Here is a 14,528-nt window from a genome sequence, read left to right on the forward strand (position 1 = left end):
TTTTTTTAAACTTCGAGGTTATCTAAGACTTTTACAAACTCTTATCTTTTAAGGAATAATTTATTATTTCTATTTTTCTTCATGCAAGTTAACCAGAACTTCACAGCCATAGCTGATAACTCAGCCACATTTTAGCTTGAGTGATCTCTTAATTCTCTTAGGCCTGTTTGTGCTGTTTTTCTACTGTAAAATCATGTTTTCAAAATGGTTCTCTTATATTCGTAAGTTAAAGTTAAACATGGTATTCAGCATAATTCTCAACAGAGATTTCTTTTGTGTTGTATTTAATAATAAAACTCTTTAGTGTATTTTAAAATCAACAAACTATTGTAAGGATTAAAAAGCCTTTAGGAGCAAGGAATGTAGTTCAAGGCATGTGGGAGGACCTGAGGGATGAGAGGTACTGAGGTGCAGGCAAGTTCTATGTGGAGATGGTCATAACCCCAAGAGGCTGTGTCTGCCACCAGGTACCATGTTTCCCTCCTTAGTGCTCTCAAAACCTAGCACGCCTCCCTCCCTCTTCTCAGGCCAATCCCCTATGTCCAGGTTCCTAGAGGACCTCCCCTTCCCCTGGATCCTCAGTCAGGTATAAATATGTGCTACCTAAGAATAAAGTTTTCTTTCACTTCACCCCTACCTCCTGGTGGTCTGTCTCTGTGGGATCTGGGTTGTTGCCTGAAGACTGGTAAGTTTAGCCTAGCCATGCCACCAACAGGTGGGCAGTTAGAGTAGCCCAAAGGGGGATGCTACAACTATAAAGTAAGCAATCAGCCCTCTCATAACAAGAGACTCAAGGTTGAGAATTGGTCAATATCCAACAATAATTTCCTAACTAGGGAAAAAAGGAGTACTTTGGAGGAAAGCTAAGTCATTTTCATATGGAGATTCATAAGAATGTTTCCCTGACTCAGAGAGAAGGTATAAATAGGGTAAAACAGACTCATTTCTTAGAGGTCAGACAATTCTTAGCTCCCTGTTAAAAAGCAGAGAGTAAAATCATCATTACTATCAGTCACATGCAAAATATTCGGCTAGACATGAGGAAAAGAAGACACTGCTATCACTGTAATTTGGTATGTAAACCATATGTCCAGCCCATCAGAATTGTGCTCTCTTCAGTAGAGTCTGAAAGGCATTCAGCTTGAAAACGTACTTAAGTGTCTATTTTATATTGCCAAATGATTTTCAGAATCTTCCTAGGATGGAAAAATGGAAGCAATTCAATTTTCTGATATGGCACTGCTTAACTGTGCAGGTTGCAGTCATACAATGACTCACTCCCATACTTTCCTTCAGAGTTTTACTAAAAACTGAATTAGCACATGCTCTTATGTAAGAAAAAGTGATTTTTAAAAGAGATAAGCATTGTGGTATGGATATATGCCATCTAGGGATCATATATGGTATACATAAATCACTTAATTTTTGTGGCTGTGCTGCAAACTTTACTAGCCAGGATTAGTTGAAATGGCCAGAAGTTGCAAAGAGGCAATCCCATGTAAATGATGAGTGCATTGCCAAAACTAACTCATTATTTGGGAGTCTATGAAGGAAAGACTGAAATGACTTTGCTTATGAAAAATATTACAATAACATTACTATATTGGGGTCAATGTACAGTGTGTCTGACTGTGACTGATCAGACAAATAGGGACTCACAAATTGAGTACAAATAATCCATGGGAGCATTTGGAGTAAAGATATTTCAAAATTTGTATATCTCATCTTTCCTTCAAACTACTTGAAAATCTATTTTTCTTACAGAGTCAACTTTGGCAATGTAAATGTCAACAATATCATCTCTGTGCATTTTTGGAAAGTACATTGTCCAGGTAATTGAACTTATCCACAGAATTGAAAATTTCTCCATTTTCTATAACCATTAGTCTCACATATGTATGATGTAGTTCTTGTTGGTAGAAAACCTCTGTTTTCTTGGCATTCATTGTAAAGCAAAAATTAGTACAAGCAGCAAGAGAATCAATCATACTTTGTTGCATTTCAGCCTCAGTGACTGCACTAAGTGTACAATTATCTGCAAACAAAAAGTCAAGCAACAACTCTCTTTGTACTTAAGTCTCAGCTTGTAGCCTTTGCAAACTAAATAGTTAACCATCAGTGTAATAATTGATTTTGATGCCATTTTTATCTTTAATGAAGGCACCTTGACAACATCATTGAAAACATCATGCAAAAAACATGGGAGCAAGCACACACCTGCTTCATTCTATTGGTAACTAGTAAAGTGTTAGAGCACTGTCCATTATCCAGAACCCATTCATGCATGCTGTAATGAAACTGATGTACAAAACTAATGAACTTCTCCAAAATATTTCAACTAAATTTTACCAGGATTTTCCATAAGATCTTATGATTAACACTGGGAAAGGCTTTGATCAGATTATCAAATGTAAACAAACCTCTGTGTTTCTGCCATTTGTCCTACACTGTAGGGCACCAAACAACAGCTATTCCTCAGGCCTTTTTTGAAGTTACACTGACTTTCAAGTAAGTGGTCATCTTCTAGGTGAAAGATCAACATATTAAGCAGGACACTAGCAGTAATCTTAGCAATTAATAGAGAAATATCCCTATGATTGTCACAAGGCCATCTATTTCCTTTTCCTTTATGGAGATAGACAATGGAGACATCCTTGAACTCCTAGGACATAACTTCCTCTTGTCGTATAACTTGCAAAATTCAATCAGCTTTTATGTGAGCTGTCTTGTAAATTTCAACTGGAATAGAATCAGCACGAGGTCCTTTGTCTTTAGTTGGAAGTTTGACAACAGAGGAATTGACTTCAATCTGAAGTAAACAGCTTCAATTTTGATTGGCTTCAACACTGATTAATGACAGTCTGTTGAAAACATTATGGAAGTATTCAGCCCAGCATCATATGTATATCACTATTAGTGTGGCTCCATCAGTACTGAATACTTGAGATATATCATAGGTCTTTGGCCCATAAAAAGCCTCAGGGCATCATAAAAGTGCTTTGGATTGTTGTAATCATTGTAAAATGGAATTACATGTGCCTTCTTACTAAATCTAGAATTCTACATCTTTCTAAGCTTCTTTTGCACTTTATCATTTTTTGCACATAAAAATGCAAACTTGCCAATCTTTTTAAATATATAATTCAGTTATATAAACTTCTCTTTTTTTCTTTTTTCCTCCCTCCCCTACCCTATAGATGTCCTCCACTAGAAAAATATATGTATATTTACAGATAGATAGATACATGGATGATAGATAGATAGGTAGGTATAGAACATTTCTCTAGAAATGTGTCTTACTTCATTAGTCACATGTAGCTAATTTGGGTATTTATAATAGTCAAAATAATTTAGTTGCTCAGTTGTTCTTATAACAACATTGCAGGTATTATATGCAATAATCTCTTGATTCCACTCATTTTTTTCCATGGAGTTAAATGTTGTCTTCTTAGAAATGGACAAATTATGCTGCTAGTAAACTCTGTGAAGTTTTAATTTTTCATTTAACAGTTTCTTAATTTCTACATCATTTTTATCAAACTAATATTGATGTTTATAAGTGGCCCAAACAAGCAAATATAATACTGTATAGCCATAATATCTGCTGCCCACTCCTTTTCTGCTTTGCTATTGCCAATCATGTGTTGATTGAGATTTCCTTCCAAGTTAAAAGCAGACTGTCACATTCAAAGAAATGCTCTAATCTGTTGAAATTAAGTCATCAGGTAGTCATTTTATATTGAGCCTGCCACTTTTGTTGAATAATAATGTTTAGGTTGGAGAGAATACGTCTATGATCAGTCCAACACTCTATGCTATACATAGTCTTTGACATTCTCACATCCAGTCTATTTCTTTTCCTTACAATGTCATGTTCTGTTAAATCCACAGTTTTGTTGTATTTAAGTAAATGGAAGGCAGTGTTGGTAATGAAAAGGTCATGAAAATCATAAGTCTTGAGTAGTAAATTACCATTTCTGTGACTGTTTCTAACTCAATTTCTCCCAAAAATTCCATACCATGTCTGAAAGCAGTGCCCACTCTGGCATTAAAGTCACCCAAAATTACAAACTTGTCTTCTTTCATCACACAGATAAAATTTTTCTTTAATCTTTTCAAGGTTCATCATTGTGGAATACATCACTGATGATGGTGATGTGGTACTTTTCCTCCAAGTGGAAATTGCATTGTCATGAGCCTATAGTTTATTCTTTTTGCAGGGAACACTCACTTGTTGACTAGATTAGTTTTGATTGCAAAAATCTATGCTAGCTTAATGGAGTCCTAATTCACTGTAGCTACTCTGGGAAAAAAATGTATATCCATCTTTGATTTTGGTAAGCTAGCCTTAAGATGTGATATCTGCTGAGTTCTCTCACAAGAGCTATTTGTCTTTCTTGTCTACTGATTTTCAAATTTGTCCATAAGTGAGAAGCATGCACATAGCTCTGGGATCAGAGGTATGAATATTCATTTGGAGGGAGCCTGAAGGAGACTTTTAGACCTTAGTATGGGTGAAAGATCAGACCACAGGTAACAGATCCTTGTGTGAGGTCCCAGTGTTGGGTTTCTGAATTGGACCAGATGTTTCTGTTTCATATATATATATATAAATATATATATATATATATATATATAATAGCTTTTTATTTACAAATATATGCATAGTTAATTTTTCAGCATTGACAGTTGCAAATCCTTTTGTTCCAACTTTTTCCTTCTTTCCCCCCACCCCTTCCCCCAGATGGCAGGCTGACCAATACATGTTAAATATGTTAAAGTATAAGTTAAATAAAATATATGTATACATGTCCAAACAGTTATTTTGCTGTATAAAAATAGTCGAACTTTGAAATAGTGTACAATTAGCCTATGAAGGAAATAAAAAATGCAGATGGACAAAAATAGAGGGATTGGGAATTCTATGTAGTGGTTCATAGTCATCTCCCAGAGTTTTTTCCCTGGGTATACCTGGTTCAGTTCATTACTGCTCTATTGGAACTGAATTGGTTCATCTCATTGTTGAAGCAGGCCATGTCCATCAGAATTGATCATCATATAGTATTGTTGTTGAAGTAAATAATGATCTTCTGGTCCTGCTCATTTCATTCAGCATCAGTTCATGTAAGTCTCTCCAGGCCTTTCTGAAATCATCCTGCTGGTCATTTCTTACCTAACAATAATATTCCATAATATTCATATACCACAATTTATTCAGCCATTCTCCAGTTTCTGGCCACTACAAAGAGTACTGCCAAAAACATTCTTGCACATACAAGTCCCTTTCCCTTTTTTTAAATCTCTTTGGGATATAAGCTCAGTAGTAACATTGCTGGGTCAAAAAGTATGCACAGTTTGATAGCTTTTTGAGAGTAATTCCAAATTGCTCTGCAGAATAGCTGGATGTATTCACAATTCCACCAACAATGTATTAGTGTCCGAGTTTTCCCACATCCCCTACAACATTCCACATTATCTTTCCCTGTCATTCTAGCCAATCTGACAGGTGTGTAGTAGTATCTCAGAGTCATCTTAATTTGCATTTCTCTGATTAATAATGACTTGGAGCATCTTTTCATATGGCTAGAAATAGTTTCAATTTCTTCATCTGATAATTGTCTATTCATATCCTTTGACCATTTATCAATTGGAGAATGTCTTGATTCTTACAAATTAGAGTCAATTCTCTATATATTTTGGAAATGAGGCCTTTATCAGAACCTTTGACTGTAAAAATGTTTCCCAGTTTATTGCTTCCCTTCTAATTTTGTCTAAAAACTAATGCAAGTTTAGTTTATACAAAAACTTTTCAATTTGATATAATCAAATTTTTCTATTTTGTGATCAATAATTATCTCTAATTCTTCTTTGGACCAGATGTTTCTTAAGGGGACTAAAGAAAAGGGGAATTTTTTCTCTACCCATTTTCCTGACCATCTGTTAGGTGAATTGGGCAGCTTGCTGGCCTCCCTATTGGGAATAGAATTCCCAATCCCTCTATTTTTGTCCGTCTGCATTTTTGATTTCCTTCACAGGCTAATTGTACACTATTTCAAAGTCTGACTATTTTTATACAGCAAAATAACTGTTTGGACATGTATACATATATTTTATTTAACTTATACTTTAACATATTTAACATGTATTGGTCAACCTGCCACCTGGGGGAAAGGGTGGGGGGAAGGAGGGAAAAAGTTGGAACAAAAGGATTTGCAACTGTCAATGCTGAAAAATTATCTATGCATATATTTGTAAATAAAAATATAGTAATGAGTCGGATATACTTAGCTACAAAAAGAGGTAGGTCATGACTAGAGTGAAAGTAAAAATACAAGACAATCTGAGATCTATACATAATAATTAACAGCACAATTATATCAAAGGACCACATAAGTACATACCTTATACTCTTAACTCAGCTCATATTTCCTTCATTGTCTTCTATGATTCACTAACTGAAATAAATTATACTTCTTCCATCTCAAATTGACTTATAACTGTAAGTCTCCTTAGAAATCATGAAGAACAAATGTCCCATTTTGCAAACTGAATCCCAGAGGATTTAATTGATTTAATTAGGGTCCCCAAGGTAGAAGGAAAGAAGGAACACATTCTAAGAGATTGGCATGATATTGCAGAGTAGCAATGTGTTGAACCAAATCAGTATACTGCTTCACCAATCAGGAGTGCTAGGACCCAAGTTAGGAAGCAAATTTAGGGTATGGGGACATGCCATGAAGTTACCTAAAGGACAACAGTATGATAAAGCTACAATTTCTAAACTAAGGCTTAATACAAGACATTAATTAGAACTAAAGCTTCAATATAAGATGAACCATTCCTGGAGTAAGGTAGAGAATTTAACAACAAATTAACAGGGTAGAAAGAATTGAATTTGTGGTAAAGAAATTATTTAAAGAAATGAGACTAAGAGATCTGAAATGTGAAAATACTGAGGTAAGATTAAAATTTCAGAAAAATATAAACAAAAAAATAGTGATGTTAAAAATATACATAATACATAGTGTGCACTTAACAGTTGTTCTCTTTCCCCTGTACAAGCCAAAGTCACTTACCTTGAAGACAAGATACACAAAGATTATTTAAGAATAATAAATATTAGAAGAACATGACAAATCAAAAAACCTGAAAACCATAATACAAAAAATAAACACAAAATCATTGCTCAGAATTTCTGAGTTCAGGCACAAAGTATAGATTGAGAGAACGCATATATCATCATCAAAAAAATTAATCTTCAGTTTCCAAGATACATTCTTCATCTTGACATCTTAGTCTCACTTACCTCACATGTCCAATCATGTTGTCATGTCTTGACATTTCTATTTTAACAGTATCTCTGATACTCAGCCCTTCTTCTTTAGTGACACTACCCTAACCTTTCTTTCAGAACCTCATTACCTCTTACCTAAATTATTGCATTATAGATTATAGCTGTCTAATTGATTTCCTTCCTTAAATCTCTATTCAATTCATTCTCCTAACAAGTCATTCCAGAAACTTTTCTGTTAATTCCAAAAAAGTTAGGATTGCATTTAAGATAAAATAGAAATTCTTCTGTCTAGCTTTAAAAGACCTTCACTTTATTGCACTTAAAGCCCCAACTTATTGCACCCTCATACTCTGTTCAACCTCCATGTGTAGAATGCCCTTTCTCCTCATTTTTGCCTTATACAATCTCTATTTTTCTTCAAGATATAGCTCAAAGGTCCACTCATATATGAAATCTTTTCTGAATCTCCCAAATCCCAGCATGTTCTCTTTCCCAAACTATATATACCCCAAAGCATATATTCTGATCCCCTCTCACCATCAGGAGTGCTAGGACCCAAGTTAGGAAGCAAATTTAGGGTATGACAGACTGAATCAGATTGGGGAGATACTACATCCCCATTTAGGGGCTGAGGTTTAACCTTCAGGAGATAGATAGGAGGGGAAAAGATATTTATATATATAAAATATGAGACATGAATCACCTGTGTACTTTCCCTCATGAGATCAGTTCATCTTAGTCACCACAACTTAATTAACATAACATAGGTTATTTACTCAGGGGCTCAAGAAAGAACACTTGGCATAAAACATCTCCCCAAACAAATTTTACCCCTCAAACTCCACCTCATTAGAATATTATATCTCAAGGGAAAGATTTTCAGTTTTTTGTTTCATACCTAGTACTTCCATTAGGTCTTATATACTAATAAATGTTTATTGGTTGACTACTTGATTTGATTTGATTTTCTACTGTTTTACCTAATTGTTCTTTTTTTTCTTTTGATATTTAATATTTTTGTGTTCTAGGGATGGCCATCTGAGTAAAAAGAAAGGGCTAGGAGAAAAGGGGAGGTAAAAACAAATCTTATCAAATTTTTTTTTAAAAGAAGATATGCTTTTTTTCCCAGAACTTTCTCAGGTATTACAAAATTTGTTTTTACATAAATTTTTGTATGCTTAAGATCTTATGCTAAATCTTTCTTTTTGAACTGAGAATGACCCATGTTCTTCAATATAATTATTCCTCTTACTTCTTTGGATTTGCTTCTGTGGGGGATGTAGAAGACCCTTACCCAAAATGACTATTCAGAGATCACTCAGTAGAAGGCAGAAAAGTTGTTTATTGAAAACCTCCAGAGGATGAGCTGTCCCATTGCAAGATAAGAAAGAGAAAGCTCGTGGTAGGAGGACTAAAGAAGTAGTAAAAATACATAGCTTTTATACAAAAAAATTAAATCACAAGTAAGAGAGCATTGAGAAGGGGAAGGGGAGGCATCTAATAGGTTGTTGCTGTTTGGGGAGATTGGAATGGAAGGTTTCTGTTTCCTGAAATCTCCTAATTTCTATGAAATAGAAAATCAGGCCTTCAGGCCAGATAATGGTCCAGCTAATAGACTAAATAGCGATAAATGTCAAATACCAATAAATGTCATCAGCTCAGGTTAAGTAAATATGTTTCCAGCTGGCCAAGGCTCAAGTAGATATGAGCCTGCACATATTATACAGGTCATAGGGGAAGCACAGAAATAATGAAAATAAAATTCAGAAAAAGAATTCATACATTCCTGTAAGTTCTTCACCTTATCTCTCTCTATTCCATACACTTTCTTTCTTTTTTTTTTAATTTAATAGCCTTTTATTTACAGGATATATGCATGGGTAACTTTACAGCATTAACAATTGCCAAACCTCTTGTTCCAATTTTTTACCTCTTACCCCCCCCACCCCCTCCCCTAGATGGCAGGATGACCAGTAGATGTTAAATATATTAAAATATAAATTAGATATACAATAAGTATACATGACCAAAACATTATTTTGCTGTACAAAAAGAATCAGACTCTGAAATATTGTACAATTAGCTTGTGAAGGAAATCAAAAATGCAGGTGTGCATAAATATAGGGGTTGGGAATTCAAAGTAATGGTTTTTAGTCATCTCCCAGAGTTCTTTTTCTGGGCATAGCTGGTTCAGTTCATTACTGCTCCATTGGAAATGATTTGGTTGATCTCGTTGCTGAGGATGGCCTGGTCCATCAGAACTGGTCATCATATAGTATTGTTGTTGAAGTATATAATGATCTCCTGGTCCTGCTCATTTCACTCAGCATCAGTTCGTGTAAGTCTCTCCAGGCCTTTCTGAAATCATCCTGTTGGTCATTTCTTACAGAACAGTAATATTCCATAATATTCATATACCACAATTTATTCAGCCATTCTCCAACTGATGGACATCCATTCAGTTTCCAGTTTTTAGCCACTACAAAAAGGGCTGACACAAACATTCTTGCACATACAGGTCCTTTTCCCTTCCTTATAATCTCTTTGGGATATAATCCCAGTAGTAACACTGCTGGATCAAAGGGTATGCACAGTTTGATAACTTTTTGAGCATAGTTCCAAACTACTCTCCAAAATGGTTGGATTCATTCACAACTCCACCAACAATGCATCAATGTCCCAGTTTTCCCGCATCCCCTCCAACAATCATCATTATTTTTTCCTGTCATCTTATTCCATACACTTTCAAAAACACATAAGACTTTTTAATGACGTTGGATACTCAGTTCGAAAAGGCAAAAGGCCAAAACATCTATATTTTACCTATGACTGTCCCATTCATTTTGATAAACTCTTTCTGACAGCCTTGATTAGCTGAAGTTAGATCAAGAAAAACAACATCCAATTTGAAAAATAAACTAATTCTTCTTCTGCTCACTATTAGCAGCTTCCCTTTATTTTCATTTTTATATACAACTCGCTATTCCTTTTAAATATGTAATAAAGTTATCATGTGAATTTATTTTTTTTTCTTAGACAAAATAGACAAATAGATAGATGGATAGACAGATGCATGCAAATCTATTCTATACATACTTCTACTTATCAGTTCTTTCTCTGCATATAGATATCTTCTTCCTTAATATGTCCTTTATAATTAATTGGGGTATTCATAATAATCAAAATTTGCACAAAGTTGTTTTTAAGACAATATTGTTGAGCTGAACCAGGAGATCATTATACACTTCAACAACAATACTATATGATGATCAATTCTGATGGACATGGCAAGGGTCAATGCTGAAAAATTATTCATGCATATGTTTTGTATATAAAAAGCTATAATAAAAATTTTTTTAAATTTAAAAAAATAAAGACAATATTGTTGTTGCTGTGTACACCATTCTCTTGGTTCTGTTCATTTTATTTCATGCAAGTTTATCCTTCTTTTTCTAAAATTGTCTAGCTCAGCATTTCATATAGCACAGTAGTGTCCCATCTTAATCATATGCCATGACTTGTTCAGCCATTTCTCAACTGATGGCCATTCCTACAATTTCCAGTTCTTTGCCACCACAAATAGAGCTGCTATAAATATTTTTAAAACATATGCTTTCTTTTCTTTTGCCCTAATCATCTTTGGAAATAGACTTAGTTGTGGTATTACTGAGTCAAATGTTATAAACAAAATTATTTTAAAAAAACCTTCTTACACAAAATCATTTTTAAATAATTTTAAATAATTGGGAAAATGTTAATTTTCTTATGGGGAGGCAGGTAAAAGATTTAAAAATTCACAATTTTGTCTCAACTAATTTATATATTCAATGCCATTTCCATTAAATTACCAAAAATATTTTACTAAATTGAAAAGAATATTGAAATTCCTTTGGGAGAAGAAAAAGGGAAAAACAACAAAGAAAATTAATTTTAAAAATATAAAGGAAGAAGGTTTAACAGTACCATATCTTAAATTGCACTATAAGGAAATAATTATTAAAAATCATTTGATACTAGCAAAGAAATAAAAAGGTAGAACAATAGAGTACACATAATAAGTTTGAGGTTCAGCACCAAATGATGAGATTGCTGTTCAGACACCAAATGTTAGGATTTAGTGATGTGAATTCACAATGGCCATTCCCTTTGGCAAAATATAGGTTAAATAAACCTAGAGAAGAGGTTACAGATGAAATGAAGAGATAATATAGGCACCAGGAGTGGTAAATATGTAAGCTAAGAAATGGAGCAGCTAAGTGGTACAATGGATGGACTATCAGGTAGGGAGTTAGGAAGACTCATCTTCCTGAGTTCAAATCTGGCCTCAGACATTTACTTAGCAATGTGACCCTAGACAAGTCATTGAACCCAATTTGCCTGGGTTTCATTATCTATAAAAATGAGCTGGAAAAGGAAATGCAAACCACTTTAGTATCCTTGCTAAGAAGACTCCAATTGGAGTCCTGAAAAGTTGTACAAAAATGAAAATGATTTAACAAGATAATATCCGTGCTTTAGTTATCACCCAGACAATTCTCTATCTCTTAGAAGAAAAAGGAAGGAATTAATCATCTAAGCCCAACTATCTTTTTTTAAAAAAAGCTTTTTATTTTCAAAACATATGCACAGATAATTTTTCAACACTGATCCTTGCATAGCCTTGTGTTTCAGATTTTCTCTTCCTTCTCCCCACTTCCTCCCCTAGATCTAAGGAGAGACTCAAAAGAGTCCAGGCATGATCATCAAATGGACAGCAAGAATTTCCAAAATGAAATCTTAGACCAATTCAACTGCCAATTCTCTTGTTAGAGGCTCATGATAGGATTCTAGGCATTTTAGAAGCAAGCAAATAATAAGGGGATTATTTTGTCAACCCAAACTGCCCAATGCTTCAGTGTTGACCTACTTTATGACTATCTAGAAAAAGTTAAGAGTGATCAGTACATTATAGGATATATTCTAATCCATTTAAATTGCCAGTGGTCCAGTAAATCAATTTCAGTTGACTGGATTCTTATTCATCAAGTTGTTTTATCATTGAATTTAAAAAATATAAAATACCTACTAAGTTCCCACAGCAATATGTGAGGCATATTTTCAGTCTGATAAATAAAGTCAGATTTTGGCTCCAGATCTGAATGATAATATGTCTTTTCCCCGTGTCTGTGGCCATTTGCCAAATGCCTACCTCTAGATTCACTAACCACTCAACCACTTGCCATTATGTCAGCCCAGATGACTTAGATAATGACTAAATATTCTAGATCTGCTTGCCCTAAAACACTCTAAGATGGAAGTTAAGTCATTAGAGAAAATGGATTCCTCTCACTCTATGAGATGGGAAGAAAATCCAAGCCTGCTCTCCCACTTCCTCCCAAGATTCAATTTATTCTATTTAGTAATTGAGAGAGACTATTTACTGATTGATGACCCTATATTCTATTTTTAACACAACCATGAGTCTGTCAGTTTGTTCCATGTACACAAGGCTTTTCAACAAGAATTAGAACTTTTTAGCGCCTAGGAGCTGAGCAAACCACAAAGCTCAATTCAAATACTATTTATAAATCACATCAAAAATTCCATAATAATCACATCTTTCACATGAAGTAGATTAGTTTTAATTTTTCTTTTCAATCTATGACATATTTTAGAAGAATAGTTTTACCTTTCAAGTAAAAAAAAAGAGTGTCATCCAAAAGAAAATATTTGGGAGCCTATTTGCCAAGAAAAAGCCAGGAACTATATGAACACAATTACCAAAAAAACTTTCACTCAAATAAAGTCAAATCTAAACAATTGGAAATATGTTAATTGCTCATGAGTAATCCAGCTAATATAATAAAAAGTACAATTCTACCTAAATTACTCTACTTATTAATCAAATATTTGATTTGACAAATTTGACAATATTTGACAAATACCAATCAAACTACAAAAAAATTTTCAGTTAGAAAAAATAATAATAAAATCCATATGGAAGAAAATAAAAAAGGTGCTAGTCACACAAGACTTAAAAGTGTATTATAAAGCTGCTATATCAAAAACCCTTTACTACTGGCTAAGAAATAAGAGTGGTGGATCAATAGAACATGTTAAGTACACAAGACACAGCAGTCAATGATTACTGTTTAATCCAGCTTCTAAAATAAGAATTCATTATTTGATAAAAAACCGTTGGGAAAGGAAAATAGTATGGCAGAAATTAGGCACAGAGCAACATCTCATGCCTATATACACCAAGATTAAGTTTAATTAGGTTCATGATTTAGACATAAAGGATGACACTGTATGCGAATTAGAAGAGCAAGGAATATTTACCACTAGGTCTTTGGAGAAGGGAGGAATTTATGACCAAACAAGAAATAGAGAACATTATGAAATGCAAATGGATAATTTCAATTACATTGAATTAAAAAGGGGTTGCACAAACAAAATCAATGCAGCCAAGATTAGAAAAGAAACAGAAAAATTGGAAACAACTTTTACAGCCACTATTTCTGATCAAGGCTTTATTTTTCAAACATATAGAAAACTGAGTCCAATTTATAAGACTATAAATCAATTCCTAATTGATAAATGGTCAGAGAATATGAAAAGGCAGTTTTTAGATGCATAAATTAAGTCAACCTATAGTCATATGAAAAAATTCTAAATCCTTATCGCTTGGAGAAATGCAAATTAAAACAACTCTGAGGTACTACCTCGCATCTATTAGATTAACTAAGATGATAGAAAAGGAAAATGATAAATTTTGAAGGATATATGGGACAACTGGGATACTAAGTATTGTAGGTAGAATGGTGAGCTAATACAACCATTCTGGAGAGCAATTTGCAACTATGCCTAAAGGGCTATAAAATATTTTAATCCAACAATACCAAAACTACATCTTTTTCACCAAAGAGATCATATAAAAGCAGGAAAGGACCCACATGCACAAAAATATTTGTAGCAGCTCTTTTATGGTGTCAAGGAAATGGAAATTGAGGGGATGCCCATCAATTGAAGAATGACTGAATGAGTTATAGTATAGGAATTTAATGGAATATTATTTGCTATAGGACATGATGAGCAGGCAGATTTCAAAAATTCCTGAAAAGACTTATATGAACTGATGCTGAGTGAAATAAGCAGAACCAGGAAAACATTGTACATACTAAAAGCAACATTGTATGATGATCAGCTGTGATAGCCCTATATGGGAAGATGATTTGTTTAACTCTTTAAATCT

Source organism: Sarcophilus harrisii, chromosome 3 (assembly GCF_902635505.1).
Source record: "Sarcophilus harrisii chromosome 3, mSarHar1.11, whole genome shotgun sequence".
In the NCBI taxonomy this organism is placed as follows: Eukaryota; Metazoa; Chordata; class Mammalia; order Dasyuromorphia; family Dasyuridae; genus Sarcophilus; species Sarcophilus harrisii.